We start from the raw sequence: 18,913 nt of genomic DNA on the forward strand, positions 1-18,913 counted from the left end.
CCCTGCACCCCTTCTCTCCAGCCCCTCACTTCCATGCATCCCCAGCCCCCCCACTCACCCCCCTGCCCCCTTCTCTCCAGCCCCCCTCACTCAGCCCCTCCCCTTCCTACCCAGCCCCCCAGGGGCAGGAGGCGGAGGAGTTACCTGGCTGGCATGGCAGGATCCCAGGGCAAAGGGGCAGGTGCCCGGGCCGCTGTAGCTGCTGGCGGCTCCCTTCCTTCCCGCGGGGGGCTGACCCTCCGCCGTGGCCTCGGGGCGCTGGGGGCAGCCGCCGGCAGGCGCCTCCATAGACCCCCCGCCCGCCCCCGCGCTCCCTGGGGCTGCCCCGGCTGCACGGAGGGCGCCCGGCGGGTCCCGTCTCCTCTCCGGCTGGCTCCGCGCACCCCCCGCTCCCCAGCCCGGCCGCCCTGCCTTTCAGATGGTGATTAGCGGACATTGTGAGCGGCGGGGCGGGGGGCCGGGGGAGGGGATTCCGCTGGAGCCGCCGGCACACCCCACTGCATACTGATGCTGCCAGCGCCGGGCGGGCTGAGGGGCTGGGACTGGAGGGAGGGGTGTCCCCCCGCCCCCTAGCCCGCACAGGGCCCCCCCCCCAAACACCCTGAGCAGCACCCCCTGCAAGGGCTCACACTGGGACCCCCACCCCCGCCCAGCGCCGATGCAGAAGAAGGATCCCCCATCCCGCAAAAGCCCCCCCCCCAGCCACGATGGGACCCCTCAAAGACCCCTGAGCCACATTCCCCCCCAGCCCTGATCACCCCCCCCAACAGCACCCCTCTCCCCAGCAAGGAGACACAGCAAAGATCCCCCTCCCAGAGCAGCAGCCCCCCACCCCACCCAGCTACCCCAAAAGCCACTCCAGCAAGGACTCACACTGGGACACCGCTCCCCCCCCCCAGAGCGGCAGCCCTCCCCCTCAGCAAGGATATACACCCAGTGCCCCCCGCCCAGAGCAGCACCCCTCAAAGATCCCTGAGCCGCACCCCCAGCGCCAACTGCCGTCCCCGGCCAGGATGCGCACAGGCACCCCAGCACCACCCCTCACCAAAGACACCCCGTCCAGCACAGCAAACCCCACCCCCATCACCCCGAGCGAAGATGCAGAGCAGGGACCTTCCCCAGAGAACCACCCTCAGAGCACCCCATTGCCCTCAGCGGGGATACACCCCAGGGGATTGCCCAGAGCACCACCCCAAGCTCACACTGGGGCCCCTCCCACAGCAACACACCTCAGCAGTGTCATCCATCACAGCACCCCTCAAAGACCCCTCCCAGAACCCCCACCCCCAGCAAGGATGCTCTCCAGGGGCACCCCCGAGCAGCACCCCACTCTGCTGTTCCCCACCTCCACTGCAACATTACTACTCCCCCCCACACATACACTAAAACACACGACACCCACATCCTGCTGCAGCCAGAAGCCTCCGGTCCAATGCCCCCTCCCTTTCACCTCCGAACCCGACCCTGCAGCAAGGCGGCCCACTAGCACCGCCGCTAGCCACACACCCTAGCAACTTACACCCCCTTCCCCGCCTAGGGTGACCAGATAGCAAGGGTGAAAAATCAGGACGGCGTGCGGGGTAATAGACATCTATATAAGAAAAAGCCCCAAATATCGGGACGGTCCCTATAAAATCGAGACATCTGGTCACCCTATCCCTGCCCCCCAACATAGCCCAGTCTCCCAGCAGAGCACTGGACAAACACAACCACCCCTCTTCCTTCTCCATCTGCAACAGAATCTTATCAGACTGTGACCCCAGCAGGGCTGGAGGAGCCATGGAGAGGGGCGAAGGTGGTAAGGACCACATCTACCAGCTGGAGGCAGCATCTCAGGGGCTCAGGTAGGAGGCAGGGGCTCGGCCCATGAGCACAGCATAACCGCAGAGGTGCGAACTGACCCATCAGACAGGAAATAAGACAGACATTTTTAACAGGGAGCATAATGAACCACTGGAACTATTTACCAGGGGTTGTGATGGATTCTGCGTCACTGTTTTTAAATCAAGATGGGTTTGAATTTGAAGTGCTACAGCTATCCTGGAACAGCTCTTGCAGAATAGTTAAGAACAGAAGAATGGCCGTACTGGGTCAGGGCAATGGTCCATCTAGCCCAGTATCCTGTCTTCTGACAGTGGCCAATGCCAGGTGCTTCAGAGGGAATGAACAGAACAGGTCATCATCAAGTGATCCATCCTCCGTCACCCATTCCCAGCTTCTCGCAAATAGGGACACTTCAGAGCATGGGTTTGCATCCCTGCCCATCCTGGGAGTCCAATGTGCATTACTTTTCATTTATCAACATTGAATTTCATCTCCCATTCTGTTGCCCAGTCACCCAGTTTTGTGAGGTCCCTTTGTAACTCTTCTCAGTCTACTTTGGATTTAAGATTAAGTAGTTTGGTATCATCTGCAAATGTTGCCACCTCATTGTTTACCCCTTTTTCCAGTTATATTATTCCAGAATAGCTAGTCTGATCAATTTTCCCATGTAAACAAGCTCTTAGATAAAGTCTGAGGTTTTCAAGAGCAACTTGAATATTAAAATTACCAAGGGTCATGGTGGGTTCTCCATCACTGACCATTTTTAAATCAAGATGGGATGTTTTCCTAAAAGATCTGCTTTAGGAATTATTTGGGGGCAGTTCTATGGCTTGTGTTATACAGGGAGTCAGACTATCACAATGGTCCCTTCCGGCCTTGGAATCTATGAAAATCAGCTCCCAATTTATGGGCAGGATGTATCTGAGGAACCCCTAGACCAAATGATCCCAAATTTGTCCCAGATTCTACCCCGCCCCTGTTGCAGTATACCAGTTTTAAAGATAACTTCACTATGCACCTGGATCTTGGAGCATGTCGAAAATTAAGAATAGCTCACACTGGGAATCCCTTTTTCACAGGACCCCATATTTGCCCCCTCAAACTCTCCCCCCCCATCCCTGTTCTGTCTTACCCACTTTCAAGGTAATCTCACTATGCACATGGGACTTTAGAGCATTTTAAAAATTAAAAGAAGCTCTCATATGTGGGGTGAGGTATATATTGGGAACCATTTAATTAAATGATCCCCAATTTGCACCACTATTTCTAGCTCAGCACCTCTCATGACACATCAATTTTTAAGACAATCTTCATATGCATGTGCATTTTACGACCCTTTCATTATTAAAATTAGCTCTTTATCGGGGTGGGGGGCTATATCTGAGAATCCCTTGACCAAATGACCCCAAGTTGTATCACTTGCTACCCCTTACACAGCAATTCATGATAGCGTAGCAGGATGTCCATTTTAACACAAGTAAAAGGTCTGCAAACATTGTCCTTTGGGTTAGGCAGGGGTCAGCAACCTTTCAGAAGTGGTGTGCCGAGTCTTCATTTATTCACTCTAATTTAAGGTTTTGCGTGCCGGTCATACATTTTAATGTTTTTAGAAGGTCTCTTTCTATAAGTCTATAATATAGAACTAAACTATTGTTGTATGCAAAGTAAATAAGGTTTTTAAAATGTTTAAGAAGCTTCATTTAAAATTAAATTAAAATGCAGAGCCCCCCGGACCGGTGGCCAGGACCTGGGCAGTGTGAGAGCCACTGAAAATCAGCTCGCGTGCCATAGGTTGCCTACCCCTGGGTTAGAGGCATCACTTTTAAATGCTCATTGTAGTTTGCATGCTGCTTGGTTTTTCTGAAGTGGTGTGTGGAGGGAAATATCACTTGAGGTTTGTTATGACGGTCTGGAACTAACATATTTTCTATTTTCTCACTTTGAGGGGTGAAATTGATAAGTGTGATTCTCTGGATTGTGTAGATTGGGAAGGTGAATGATGGTAGAAAGTTGATATTTGTTTTCCATGTTTATTTTGTTCATGAATGAGCGTCACAACTACTTGCTTTTCTTTGATCACACGCAGTCCCATTGTTAGGGGGTGAGCATCATGTGTAAGGGTAGGTTAGCACTGGAACTAATTACCTAGGGAGGTGGTGGAATCTCCATCACCAGAGCTTTTTAAGAACAGGTGAAACAAACACCTGTCAGGGATGGTTTAGATAATACTTAGTTTTGCCTCAGTGTATGGGACTGGACTAGATGACCTATTGAGGTCCCTTCCATTCCTACCTTTCGATGATTCTCCTCTCTCTCTCTGGCCCAATGACTCTTCCACTGTGGGTGAATACATTTGGGCCAGAGGCAAAGAGAGAGAGAGAATGAATGAATGACTCTGTAGCCCTGGTGGGTCAGAGACCTAAGGTCCAGTCCCCCTGTTCCCCTCACTCTTTCATTAGATATCCATAGTAGGATAGCTTCAACAGGAGAGATTGAGGGAGCCCCACACTCCGATCAGAATCTCCCAGAGCTCAGGGGTTCGAGAACTCTCCTGAGAGGTGGGACTTTGGCACCGACTTTTACTTTTCCACAGGGGTACTCCACCTCCAGGCCCTGCCCCCACTCTGCCCCTTCCTCTAAGGCCCCGCCCTCACTCCGCCTCTTCCCACCTCTATTTCGCCCCCTCCCCCTCGGCCTGTCCTTGCTCCTCCTCTTTCCACCCCCCACTCTGCCCCCTCCCTGAGGCCCCTGCCTGCCTGCCACTCACTGCTCTCCACCCTCCCCCAAACCCCTCCCCGAGCTGTTTGGCAGTGCCCCAGATCAGCTGATCGGGGATTCGCCAAACAGCTGATCAGCAGCAGCGCCAAACACAAGACACCCACTATTTTTTTTTTCTAAGGGTGCACCAGACTCCGTGGGTGCTCCATGAGCTGGGAGATGCCTGGTCCAATTCTTTCTCCCCCTCAAGCGAACAGAGGGGGAATACCACCTGGGTCTCCCACATCCCAGGTGAGCGCTCTGACCACAGGCCTAAAAGTTAGGTGGGCAACACCGCCCCCCTCCTCGAGGAAGGCAGAAGGACGGACAGCCAGAAGCAGGAACGTAGGTACCAATGGACCGTCTACCCTGAAAACGTAGGCCCCACGTGAGGGTAGGCACTTAACATGGTTCAGCAGGAGTCCTGTGGATGGCAGTGAAGCCCCAAATGGGGATTTGGGCACCTAAACCCAAGATTTAGGCACCTAAGGAACTTTTGTGGATCCCACCCTGGGGGACTGGCCTGACAGGGAGTTTGGGGCAGAGCAGGAGATAGACTCTGGATCTCCCAAAAGCCCTAATCACTGGGCCATCCATCCTGCCTAAGAATAAGAACATGTATCTACCTAAACTGAAGAGATAAATAGCCCCTTGGTGATGTGAATTTGATGGGTCTTAGGTCAGAGGATCTGAAATAATTGTTGCCCGTGCTGGAAACACACCAAGAGGACTGAATGCTCTCATGATACTTGTCTTAAAAAAAAAAAAAAAAAAAAAAAAAAAAAAAGCCCTGAGCTCCTGGAGTCATGTGATTAGCTGAAAATCTCAGTTCTCTCTCTTTTTTTAAATAGCAAGTTACAGAGGAAGATTGGAAAACGTGATCCCTAATGGCTTCAACATCAGAAGGAGAATAAAGATTTAGGCTTAGAGCTGGGCCAAGGTATTCCAATGGAACAGTTTTCCATCCAAAATGCTGATTCAATGAAACCAAAATGTTTTGTGGGAATGTTTCGATTTCACCAAAATCTGATGAAAAAGTATCAAAGCGCTTGGTTATCACTTCAACTTCTATAGTACATAATATAAACAAGGCAAAATAAAGCACTTCCATTTTTTCCGTGAACAGACAAACTGAACAAGATGTCAGTTCAGGTCTCTCAAAAATACAATGTTTGGATCATTTCCACGAGTTTTGTTTCGATTTCAACCTTTTCTTTTTTAACACTTCGTATTTTGATTTTGAAACAAAAAGCCATTTTGAGCCAAAAATGTTGAAAGTGTCAAAACTTTTTTTCCAACATTTTTTCAAGGCAGGAAATTTGTCAGAACAGACCCGTTCCCGCAAATAGTTTGTATTTTGACTGTTGACCAATAAATGCTGACTAGCATATTTATATATAATCATATTAATATCTATTATCCCCACCATCTATATATTAGCGTGCATTATGCACAAATAGCATTAAGCACAATTATTATAGCTTAAACTGGCCTATATCTTTACTATAATCCTGTTCACTTATGCTAATTATCCTGTAACACCTTGTATTTTACTGAAGGAGAGATTAAAAAGGCTGGGACTTTTCAGTTTGGAAAAGAGACGACTAAGGGGGGACATGACAGAGGTCTATAAAATCATGACTGGCATGGATAAAGTAAATCAGGAAGTGTTATTTACTCCTTCTCATAACACAAGAACTAGGGGTCTCCAAATGAAATGAATAGGCAGCAGGTTTAAAACAAACAAAAGGAAGTATTTCTTCACACAACCCATAACCACTCTAACTCCCAGATCCTTCCTACGTGGCGTACGTTGCATTTGTCCTTATTGAATTTCAGCCTCTTTATTTCAGACCATTTCTCCAGTTGATCATTTTGAATTCTAATCCAGCCCTCCAAAGCGCTCGCAACCCCGCCCAGCTTGGTATCATCGGCAAAACTTTGTAAGTGTCCCTAGCCTCTGTTTGCCAGAAGCTGGGAATGGGCGACAGGGGATGGATCGCTTGATGATTCCTTGTTCTGTTCATTCCCTCTGGGGCACCTGGCATTGGCCACTGTCGGAAGATAGGACACTGGGCTAGATGGACTTTTGGTCTGACCCAGTACGGCCGTTCTTAAGCTCTAACTTCTTGGAGATTGGTATCATCTAGAACCTTTTTCCTGTATTTCATTATTGGCTTCTAGCAATAAACCTGACTGACAGCAGTTGGTCAGTCTCCTGAGTCGATTTCATTACAAACCAACCTGTGGTCAAGCAATTGACTATTCAACTGATCAACATGATGCCTCAGCATTGGGAGGAGAGAAGGGAGAGGTTAAAAAAAAAAAAGCTTTGTCGAAATATTCCCAACCAGCTGTAGTTTCCCACATGAGAGTTTTCCAGAAATTTCCTTTCACGGGAAGTTGACTGTCCATTCAGTCTGGGGTGATAGGTAATGTCGAGATGTCGGAATGTCCCGGGGCACTGGAAATTCCAAGTTCCGACTAGCTCTGCTCAAGTTATTTGAACGCTTGGGGCTAGCAGGCGTGGGTTGCCCGCTGTAAAGGGGAATCCCTGAGGAGGTCTGCAGTGCCACACTCCAACATCACCACGCATATGTCCCCATCTACAATATCCCTGAGAGCTGGCGGGAGCGAAGGAAGAGAGACTGGCGTGCCCCTAATGAGAGGTGCGGGAGGTTGTCCCTGGCACTGGGTGTGGCCCTGTGTGACTACCTCCAGGGCACTCAGGAGAAGGGGGTATCAGAGGCAAGGCTGGCTGCCAGAGGCTGGGATCATTTGTTCTGTTTGTACAGCACCTAGCGTCCATGACCGGGCGCCTAGGTGCTACCGTAATACGCTAATAGCAACCAAAACGTACAGTGCCCGGCACCACGGGGTCCTGGTCCATGATGGGGGCTCCTACACACTACACTAATACACCTAATAGAAATAAATGGGCCGGGAGGGTCCCATATGGAAAAGAACAATAACTAGAGTGTTTGGAACGTGAGATTCCCCGCCACACACTCCAGCATAAATTTCTAGTGACAAAATAATCCTCCAGACATTTTTCGACTGACAAATTTGGATATTCTCCCTGGGAATTTTCTGAACAGAATAAATAGTTTCTAATCAACATTTGGTTCTAATCAACCGTCCAAGTGTCATTTCAGGTTTATTTTTAATCAAAACATTTCATTTTTTAAAAGATTTTGACGTATTTCCCTCCACCTCCCTTTTTGGCCTTTCTATCTTCTATCCCTCCCCCTCCCCCACTGTGGGGCAGGGAATGATGAGACATATGGGAATGTTTTAAGCAGTAAAAAAAAATATGATCTCTTCTCCCATTTTTACTGTTCCCCCAACTTTTGCCAAGTTGTAAAAAACAGTAACAAAGTGTGAGAAGTGGGGAGAAACCCCCAATATTTTGAAGCAAAAAAGTTTTATTTTTTTTCTCCTGAAATTTTCCAAAAGGAAACATTAAATAAATAAATAAATAAATATATATAAATAAAATCAAATATTTCTCTAAACTAAAAATTCCAGGAAAAAATAAAAAAGGTTTCCTTGAAAAATTTGGGTTGACTGAACTCTCTTTTCCAATGAAAAAAGGTCTCACCAGCAATTGTGCAGCTAATGCAGCGATCTTACTCAGCTGTAGATCTCAAAGCACTTTACAAAGGAGGTCAGAGTCATTTTCCCATTGTCCAAATGGGAAATCACACAGAGGGGATGCCCAAAGTCACTAGAAGCCTGGTCTCCCGAGTCCCGCTCCAGTGCTCTAACCACTAGGTTACACCACCTCCCTTATAAAGAGCCGACAGAGGACGGCCTGGTCCATTTTGCACAGCCCAACCACTTCCATTAGTTCTCTGCCACTAGCTGGTGACCAGACATGCCAGTGACTGGTGCATTGTAGGGCAGCAGCAGGCCAACTTCGCACCTGTTCAGTTACCTTGGTGGTGGAATGTATTCACACCAGCACAACAAGGCTGGAACTGGCATCAGTGAGTGGCTGGAGAAAGTTTGGCAGTCCCCGCCGCCCCCCAACTTTATGATCATCAGCCCCCTTTAAAAGCCGCCTTAAGTCGTGCAGTCACTCCAGGCTCTGACCCAAGGCACACCTAGGACCCAGCACACACAGACCCAGAAACTCTCCCCTTTCTGCTCCAGGACAGGAGACTGATTTGCTGTGTCCCGCCATGGGCCGGGCTCATCCTCGCACCCCCTTGCATTGAGACTTACGTAGATTTGGGAAATGGCTCACTTCTCTCATGTTGCCCCTTTTTGATCTGAGCAGTTTGCCAATATTCAGGGCTGTTTCCATTAGAAGGAGAAAGGGAGGGTGGAGCCAGTTACCTTTGATGCAATCCTGCCTATTTACAAAGTCCTGTTTCCCTGAACACAGCCAGATCCAAACTCCAAGAACCAATTCCTTGGCTCGCAGTTCCAAGCCTCGTTCTAGCCAGTGCTCAGCCCAAAAAACTCTCTCACTCCGTTTTTTTCTCAGAGCCACGTTACCAGTGCTTCCATAGCAGGGTCTGGCACTTCCTTCTCTCCCTGCTTCTTTCACAGACGCACAGCCCTCCACAAAACAACAGCAAGCAACACTCCTTCCGTCCACAAGTGCCTTCGTTTTGGATGGAAGCTGCTATTGTTTCCACAAAGAAGCTTAATTGTTTATTACCATTTATCCCAAATGAAGGGCAGGGGTTACACCTACTGGCTTCAGCAAGGTTTAACCCAACCCATAATATTCCCAAGCCCTATCCTCAGGAGAAGAGTGGTCCCTAGAAGGTGGGGGGAGGAGTTGGGGAGGAGGATGGGCACAGCCCAATCAGTCCAGGGAGAAGCTCAGACTGAAAGACCCTTTGCAGCAGTATAAAGCATCTGGGTGTGGATTGCTTAGCTGAGCAGTTGCAGATTGAAAATTAATTAGCATGGTAATTTCCTCTGTGGCCCCTAATAGCCCAGGCTGGGTCTTGTAACTAATTGTAAGCAGCCTCCCAGTGACCAATTAGTTTCATGGGAGAAATCTCTTCCCTCCCACCCCACCCCCGTGCATCACACGGGTCCATTCACTTCTCTCACTGTCGGGAAACACTGAGCCAATTGGAGAATGCTGGGGGCCAGGGGAGCAGGAGCAATTTCCCGCCTTTAGGATGCATTTGGTGGGCAGTCGACGTGCCAAAGCAGGGAACAAGGAGGGAATTAATTGCACGAGTCTGCTAGTGGGGCTATCCTGCCAAGAAATGGTGACGTGGGCTGTGCTCAGCTCTGAGGGAGGGGCTCACTAGGTGAGGAAAGACCTAGGGTGTGGGCTGAGCAGCCCCAAGGGAGGAATCCTAGGAGCAGACAAGTTCTGGGGAGGAGCCACCTGCTCATGTTAAGGTTACAGCTGAGGAGGACTGAGCAGAATTAGACTGTGTGAGCAGCTAGGTGGCCTCCACGGGTGGCTCCCATGTGCAGATAACTCAGCATCCAAAGGACATGGCTTAAAGCAAGCTCAACTCACTGAGGCTATGGATACATTGCAGCATCAGGGATCGAACATGCAACCTCCCTCCCATGACCCAAGCCCCTACTGCTTAAGCTAAAGGGCTCGTGTCTAAGGGCAGACTGGTATGATCTCACTCCAAGACATGGACCTGCTGGGCCTTTTCCCACCTCTGGCTCCCGCCACTAAGCGTCTGCCAACATCAACCCAGCCGGAAGCCTGATGGAGCCATCAGCACATGTAGGACGGAGACCCGAATGCCACGGCATGCTTGGGGAGGGTTCCCCCCCAGGGACCTGGGCAAAGCCACCAGCATCGGGGTCGATGTGCACCCAATGCTAGCACACCATGCCTCTGTCTCTCCCCAGTGGCTGGCTCATGGGAGAATAGCCTATTACTGCTGCTGCCCTGCAATATCCTGGAGCTCCTTTTCCTTCCATCCTCACGTACCAAGCCAACTTCACCCACCCTACAAAGGAGGGGGGGAAGATATACTCAGTCGTCTCCCTTCTATGGGTCATCCCCACAGCCCCACCTCTGGGTCTAGGATACAGAGCCACTCGTCACCTTTGTGATGCCCCACAAAGCACTCATGGGACCTTGTTAGCTATTCACCCCCCTCTCCTCCCCGCCCTATTTATTTATAATACCAAACTGCTCAACAGAGAGGCTGTCTGCTTTGGAAGAAGAATCTATCTATGGTACTGGGGCATGCCCCATATTCCCACCACATCCAAGCTGCTTTGATGCCTTTTATCCTCACAACATAATGCCCCCAGTAACTCACCCAAGATCACAGATCAGGATCACCCTGTGGACGGTGGAAGAGCCCATGTCTCCTGTGAACAAGGTTAGCTCCCCTAACCACTGGGCCATTCCACCTCTCCAACAGCAGAGCTGCGGTAGATACGTAGATCCCACCCACCCTCCTCCAGCTTCCTGCAACCTTCCCGCTGCCTAGCCGGCACCGGAAAACCACCAGATTATGTCGCCGAGCACATCCTGCCCACGCCACACTGGTCTGTGATCTGGACACAGGTGCCCGGTGGGCAGCTCCTGCTCTGACTCTCAGCCTGGGGCGGGGATCAGGGCGGGGATCTGGGACGCTGGGTCAGATCTGAACCCAGCTGGCCAGCGCACCCTTGGCAACATCTGCCTCCCTTGCTCAGAAATTAGGAGGGAGAAAGACAAGAAGGAACGACCGAAAGAAAGAAAAAGAGAGGCAGCAAACACTCAGCGATGCCTTTGTCTGCACGGCGGTAATTGGGCCTGACAGATGCAAATAAAAATTGACGGCAAACACATCTTCCCCGCGCGCCTGATTGACAGCAAACACATTATTAATGCAGAGAGATTAGCACATAATGGACATCTGTCAGCTGTAATGACCAAGGTGGGCCCGGCGTGTCACCGGGCGCCGTGATTGACACACGGCAACGCGCAGCCGCGCGCGGGGACGTGGGCCTGGAAGGAGCCGCCGACAGGCGAGCAGGAGGCTCGGGGGCGGCGTTAGCGAGGTCATGCAGTTGGCACCGTGCCCCCATAGGCACCGAGACCACAGCAGCCAAGACCAGCCTGGGAGCTCAGTCCCAGCTCTGCCCGTGACTCACTCAGGGACCTTGACTCACTTTGTGCCTCAGTTTCCCCCACCTGCCCAATGGGGGCTGAGGCACCAGGCTTGCATAGCACTGGTCAGGTTCACAGCTTATTAGGTGCTAGGGGTTCGCTGATCCAGGGCCCAGTGGCTCCAAGATCAGCTCCCACAACAACAGCGGGCATCACAGCTGCTGCAGGGGTTTGGTGGGGGAGGAAGGCATGTGCCTGTCCCACCTGCCATACAGGGGCCCATTTGCAGGGCCTATCCCCCAGCAGCACACCTGGGGCAGGGCGCTTACAGGGACGGCATTTAACCCTTGTTTTGCTGGGACAGGTCACGGCTCCCCAGCCTCTCCCCCCCCCCCCCCGTGTGCCCCTTAGCCATCCACATGGTGCCTTCCCCCTGCTTTATGTCCTGCCTGCCCACTCTCCTCCTCCCCAGAGATGGCTGCATTTCAGCACATACAAGGCTAGAGGGGGGCAAGCAGGGACAGAAGCAGCTACTAGCCCCACCACTGCACCAGTTCCCTCTTCTCTGCCCCGCCAATGGGACAGGGCTGGATCTATGAGCTCTCTCAGATACCAGGACACACAGGCAACCGCCTGCTCCCACTGAATCCAGCCCAACTCCTGCTGTGACACGGCCGAAGTTGGGACAGGCTGGGGAGCCTGGCAGTGGTGGGAGGAAAGTCCTGGGGCGCTGCTCTCACCCCGGTGTCAGCAAAGGCGTGGGGCTGGCGTGGAAATGGAGCATCTGGAGGGGGCGGGGTGGGGGGGAGCTCCCCTGCCCACGCCACCTGCAGGGACTAGGCCTAACCTTGACCTCTGACTCAGGCAGGCAGCCCGGTGACTCTGCGGGGCCGCGGCTGTCAGTCACGCAGCCTCCAGTCCATGTCCGGGGCTCCCCGCGGGCTGCGGCATGCCTGACACGCCAGCTGCCATCCGCTGACACATGCCTGACCCTGTTAACCCCCGTGCCACCAGGGCCCTGCCCCCCTGTGCACATCCACCCACCGTTAACCCCTGTGCCACCAGGACCCTGCTCCCCTGTGCCCATCCACCCACCATTAACCCCCGCACCACCAGGGTCCTGCCCCCCTGTGCACATCCACCCACTGTTAACCCCTGTGCCACCAGGACCCTGCTCCCCTGTGCACATCCACCCATTAACTCCCGCACCACCAGGGCCCTGCCCCCATGTGTGCATCCACCCACCATTAACTCCCGCAGCACCAGGACCCTGCCACCCTGTACCCATCCACCCGGTAACCCCTGTGCCACCAGGGCCCTGCCAGCCTGTTCCCATCCACCCACCATTAACCTCCATGTCGCCACGGCCCTGCTGCCCCGTGCCCATCCACCCAGCGTTAACCCCTGCCACAAAGGCCCTGCTGCCCCGTGCCCATCTGCCCAACGTTAACCCCCGCACCACTAGGGCCCTGCTGCCCCATGCCCATCCACCCAGCGTTAACCCCGCTGCCACAAGGGCCCTCCCTCCCCGGGCCCATCTGCCTGGAGTTATCCCATGTGTCACCAGGGCCCTGACACCCTGTGGCCATCCGCCCAACGTTAATCCCTGCACCGCCAGGGCCCTGCCATCCTGTGCCCATCCACCTGGCATTAACCCCCCCGCCATCCCATACCCATCCACCTGACGTTAAACCCCGCACTGCCAGTGCCCTGCTGCCCCATGCCTATTCCACCCCATGTTAACCCCTGCACCACCAGGACCCAATACTGACTCTCTGTCACTTGCTACTCTTTAACCGTCTCACTGCCGTGTCCCACAGCTCCCCACTCCCAACCTCTCAGCCAACATTCTCCATGGGCAGTATGTATATTACAGTAGCCACTGGAGGCCCCATTTGAGATCAGGGCCCTGTCGGGCCGGGCGCCGCCTAGACACAGTGAGAGACGATCTGTGTGCTGAAGAGTTTGCAATCTAGACAAAGGGGGAAGGGGAAACTGAGACACAGAAAAGGGAAATAATTTGCCCAGGTTAGTGGCGGAGCCCGAAACAGAACCCAGGTCTCCCCAATCCCAGAACCAGCCGATTGCAAGTCTTGGCCTTTAGGCTTTGAGACCAGCATGTCTGAGAGCACACGCTCCGGCTCTGCACAAGAGGTGACCGTCACTAGGGCTGTCAAGTCAGGTGTCATCTTAAGGATGCGCCCGCATTCTGTCTGCCGCTATGGAGATAAAGGGATAGATAAGGAAGAGCCCAAGGAAAGCGTGGCGGGGGAGACAGCGCCTCCCGCAGGAGACGCTAAGGTCTTCAAAAGGAAGGTGATTAAAGTGACCTGAGAAACAGGGAGCGAGGGGGTGTCTTGCATAATCGGGAAGGAGGCAAGACAGAGCTTAAAGTGCCCCCCTCGGCGACTTGGCACCATTTGTAAGGGTTTTTTTTTTGGCTGGGACTGCACCAAACACACTTTAAGCACTGGGGAAGAGGCACAACCGGAGACCTCTTAACGAAGGGGGGAGGGGCTCAGCAGAGCCCCCTTTTGGAGCCTCAGGTTGGGTGCCCCAAAAATCCCCCAGTCGCTTCTGAACCCTCTTGCCCCCTGTATCCCAAAGGGTCTGTTAAACCTCCCAGCGTGGGCCCAGGATCTCAACACCGGGCAGGGCCACAAAGATGCCGATGGAGAGCAGAATGCAACTCACCCCCCACCACGCACCCAGCCCCACCTCTCTCCTTCATCATCTCCAGCCCCCCAGATCTCCCCATTGGGATGTGCAGCCACCCAGTAAAGCAGTGCACCTTAGGTTTGCTAGTTACCAGGTGCCCTCTCTTCCCAGCCAAACTCTCCCCACTCGGCCGCTGCCCCATCCCACCATGGCCCCCTTGGGGGTTATCGCACTCAGTTGGCTGAGCCCGGAGCGGAGGGGCCAGCTCGGTCCAGCTCGGCTGTGCATCATTGGAGCTGGTCACTACCCCTCCGTGGGCCTTGGGTAATATCCAGCGATGGCGAGAGAGTTTCTTACAGTGCTTTGAGATCCTACAGGCAGCTGCCAGGGTGGGTGGAGAAGGGCTGGTACGGCTGATTTGTTTCACCTTACTCCCGTGAACCCCGGTGCAGGGTGAATGGCTGCACCCCCCCATTGTGCTCACCATCACCCCGCTTTACAATACAGGGGACAGGAAGGGCAGTTCTGCCCCCTGGTGGAGGCTGTGTGGGAACAACATTCGATTTCGAGCACCTTCACTGCCAAGCTATTCAGTGTATTTATGGTAGTGCCAAGGGGGCTCCCCGTGAAACTGAGATCAGGCCCCCATTGTGGTGGGGTCTGCAGACAAAGTCCCTGGCATGAATAGATCAGATGGACAAAGGATGGGAGAGGAAATTGAGGCACAGAGCAGGAACAGAGCTGGCAGGCGGGGACCAGAACCCAGATCTCCCGAGTCCCAGTCCAGGGGTCTAACCACTAGCCCACACTGCCTCTACATATCCACTAGCCATAGCACTCTATTCCCAGCGCCATTTCACAGGGGGATAGGAAATCCTAAGAGAGAACGGGGCACTGTGGTTTGGTGGCTAGGGACTCCACTGCTATTCAGAAGACCTGGACTCCATTCCCAGCTCCACCATTGATTTGCTGAGGCAGCTTCGGCAAGTCACTTCCCTTTTCTCTGCCTCAGTTTCCCTTCCTCTGTTAGGCCGTGAGCAGTTGGGGCAGGGAAGGCCTCTCACTGTGTCTGCCCAGTGCACCACACAATGATCTCAGCTGGGGCTTCTAGCCCTTAATCTCCCACCTCCAAGGAGAGTTTAAACACAAATACCACTCTCAGAAAGAATTCAAACTTTCTCTAGGGCCTATACATTGTTACCATCCTCATCTGGAGGATTCAGGTTTCCACAGATTGTTCTATCACCCTCCCTGTTTTAAAAACAGGTGACAAAACGTCCAAGCATTAAATGCATGCTCTTTATAAAGACAGGAATAAAAGATCCTTTAGAACCACTTCTACAATGTTTTTGTACAGAGAACTCAGCCCATAAGCCTCCCAGCCCCGTGGTAAAAATTTACTAGCAATATTTTAAAACGACAGATTAAAAATGTAAAACTAACCTTAAAATCTGCCTCCCTTGTAAAGCAAAACACGCAGGCACCAAATCCTAATTAAAGCTACAGCCACAAATACTAAAAGGAAACAGTGAATTATTAAAGTTCATAATAAACATCTGGAAGCTGCCATTAAAAATGTAAACCCCAATTCTTTGTACTGGCTCCTTTAAGATCAAGGCATAGCTTCCCTGAGAGGAAGCACGGCCTTGTGGGTAACACACTGGACTGGGACTTAGCAGACCTGGGTTTAAATTCCTGCCTCTGACACAGACGCCATCTGTGAGACTGTGTGCAAATTACTTAGCTAGTTGCACCTCAGTTTCCCACATCCATAAAATGGGGCTAATTATATTCCCCATCTCATCTGACCTCCTGTTATAGCAGAAGCAGGAAAATCCTGCCCAGTGATCTCTGCATCCAGCCCTGTAACGTGTACTAGACCGGACCTGTTAGCAAGAGAATCATAGAATATCCGGGTTGGAAGGGATCTCAGGAGATCATCTAGTCCAACCCCCTGCTCAAAGCACGACCAACCCCAACTAAATCATCCCAATCTGAACACGCCAAGTAAAACCACCACGGCCCTATCTCAGTTATTCCAAAAATTTGCACTTTATTTTCACTTGGCATTTTGCAGATTTTGACTCCCACTCTGCCTTTGCCTTCTAAACAGCCCTCCGCTGTCAGATCTCTTCGCCCTGATAGACTACGGAATCCAGATGCCTCATTCTCAAGCACCCCCATCTCCTAGCACACCGCTCTGGGATAGAATCCAGGTAGACTGTACCTGGAGAAATCAGTTGACACACAGACGGGCTACAAAGACAAGTTGTTACAACCTGCGTGCAACCCCGTCACCTAGTGGACACAGCTAGAACTGCATGCATCCATGGCTTTCCCCATCCCTCTAGCGAGCAGAGACTTGGAGAAGTTGTTAGAGAGGATACTCATGAGGGCATCTTACCCAGTGTTGCTCTCAACGGCATGTCCCCCAGGGCTGTGTTCAGTCTAGACTGAGCCTGAATTGTAATTGTACACACACATCGAGGGGGTCTGTTTCAGAGGGGGTCTGTTTCCAGTGGGGTCTCGCAGGGATCGGTTCTTGGCCCTAAGCTATTGAACATTGTTAGCAATGACCTGGAAGAAAACACAAAATCATCACTGATAAAGTTGGCAGACGAGACAACAGTTGGAGGAGTGGTAAACAATGAAGAGGACAGGTCACTGCCACAGAGCGATCTGGGTCACTTGGTAAACTGGGCGCAAGCCAACAATCTGCTTTTTAAGAAGGCTAAATGTAAACGGCTGCATCTAGGAACAAAGAATGCAGGCCGTACTTACACGATGGGGGACTCTATCCAGGGAAGCAGTGAGTCTGAAAAAGATTTGGGGGTTGTGGTGGATAATCAGCTCCCAGTGCAATGCTGAGGCCACAAGAGCTAATGCGATCCTGGGATGTATGAAGAGGGGAATCTCACGTAGGAGCAGAGAGGTTATTTCCCCTCTGTGTTTGGCCCTGGTGCAACGGCTGCTGGGATCCTGTGTCCAGTTCTGGTGGCCACCATTCAAGAAGGATGTTGAGAAATTGGAGAGGGGTCAGAGAAGAGCCTCGAGAATGATTAGAGGATCAGAAAACCTGCCTTATAGCGATAGACCCAAAAAGCTTAAAGAGAAGGTTAAGGGGTCCCTGGATTACAGTTAGCAAGCACCTCTATGGGGAACAACTATTTAATAACTGGCTCTTTAGCCTAGCAGAGAAAGGTCGATCCAACGGGTGGAAGCTGAAGCTAGACAAACTCAGACTGGAAAGAAGGTGGAACAGCAAGAGTCATTGGGACAAGTGACTAAAGGTCGTGGTGAATTCTGACAAATCAAGGTGGGATGTTTTTCTAACAGATCTGCACTAGGAATTATTTGGGGGGCAGTTCTCTGACCTGGAGGTCAGATTAGATGGTCACAGTGGTCCCTTCTGGCTTAGGAATCTATGAATGCTCATGCTGGGGCAGGTGCTAGCCGGGCAGTTCTGGGCACAGAGGGTACGTCTACACAGCAAAGAAAAACCCGTGGCTGGCCCGTACCAGCCAACTTGCTTCGTTGTGTAAACTTCCAGGCATAGGCCGAGCTCTGGGACCTTCCCACCTCACAGGGTCCTAGAGCCCAGAAGTCTACAGAGCAACGAAACCACCGGGGCCAGCCGCAGTTGTCTCGTTGCTGTGTAGACAAACCTTACATTCATTGGCCCTCCAAAAAAGCAGGTCACGCGGGGCCGGAGGGACGCCAGGTTGGGAGGGCTGGCCCTAACCCTGTTCTGAAACAGGTGGTTTGGGAACACTTCTAAGTGCATGTGCACAGGCGAGAGGCTAGCTGCAGGATGGTGATGACCCAGAATTGTGACAGGCACCAAGGTGCTGCCAGGATTGCTGTTACCTTGTCCTGCTTGACTCCCTGAGGACACGAGGTAATAGGGGAATGGGAGAGCCGGTGTACATGAGCGGCTCTGGCCATTGTACCCGAAAAGCGTCACCTCTGGAATTGAGCCCCTGGGGTTGGGAGCAGTTGGCTGGATACGTTTTGTTCGCTTGGGTTGCAAAAAGGTCCCAGGATGGGAAGCCACACCGATAGAAAACGTGCTCCACCACGGAGCTGTGGGGCTGTCTGCTCAGGTATTTGTTATTCCCGGTAAGTGCATTCCCAAGAAGGTGATCAGATGTCAGATACACCAGTTCCAAACCTTGACCACCTCCGCATCGAGTGGGGCCAATGCTGCTCCTCCTGGCCTGTTTATATCGTATACCCTGGTCCCCGTTGTTGGACATAACTTGGACACGTGCGGTACGGAAGAAGGGTAGGAATCTCCTGCAAGCTTCGTAAGAGACGGATGCACAGTTTGGAGCCCTGAGCCGTGTGAACATCCAAGTGTGTCCCCCCGCCCAGAAGGGAGACATCTGTAATGACCGTCTCTGTGGAGGGCGAGGGAATGAAGGGGACCCCTCTGCACACAGCCGCCTTGGTTTCCCACCAGGTGGGTGATGTTAGGATGCTCTGAGGAAGCGAGACTCGTTTGTCTAGAGAATCTCTACTCGGGGTTTATTGTGCTGGAGCCGCAAAGTAGGGGACCCTCAGCTCCCACCAGCCTCCTCCCCAGTGCACATGCCCTTCCTCCTGGCTAAGCAGGGATTACATTTCCTA

General features: G+C 52.3%; 1 protein-coding gene across 1 annotated transcript in view; it reads right to left on the reverse strand.

Moving 5' to 3' along the window:
* NPAS1 (neuronal PAS domain protein 1) overlaps positions 1-229 on the reverse strand; it is a 97,946-nt gene extending 97,717 nt beyond the window's left edge. Inside the window, exon 1 of the mRNA XM_034792862.1 lies at positions 145-229. The gene's annotated coding sequence lies outside the window, so the exon portion shown is untranslated. The remainder of the gene's footprint in view (positions 1-144) is intronic.
* Between the last annotated feature and the right edge of the window lie 18,684 nt (positions 230-18,913).

Source organism: Trachemys scripta, chromosome 16 (genome assembly GCF_013100865.1).
Source record: "Trachemys scripta elegans isolate TJP31775 chromosome 16, CAS_Tse_1.0, whole genome shotgun sequence".
Taxonomy (NCBI): Eukaryota; Metazoa; Chordata; order Testudines; family Emydidae; genus Trachemys; species Trachemys scripta.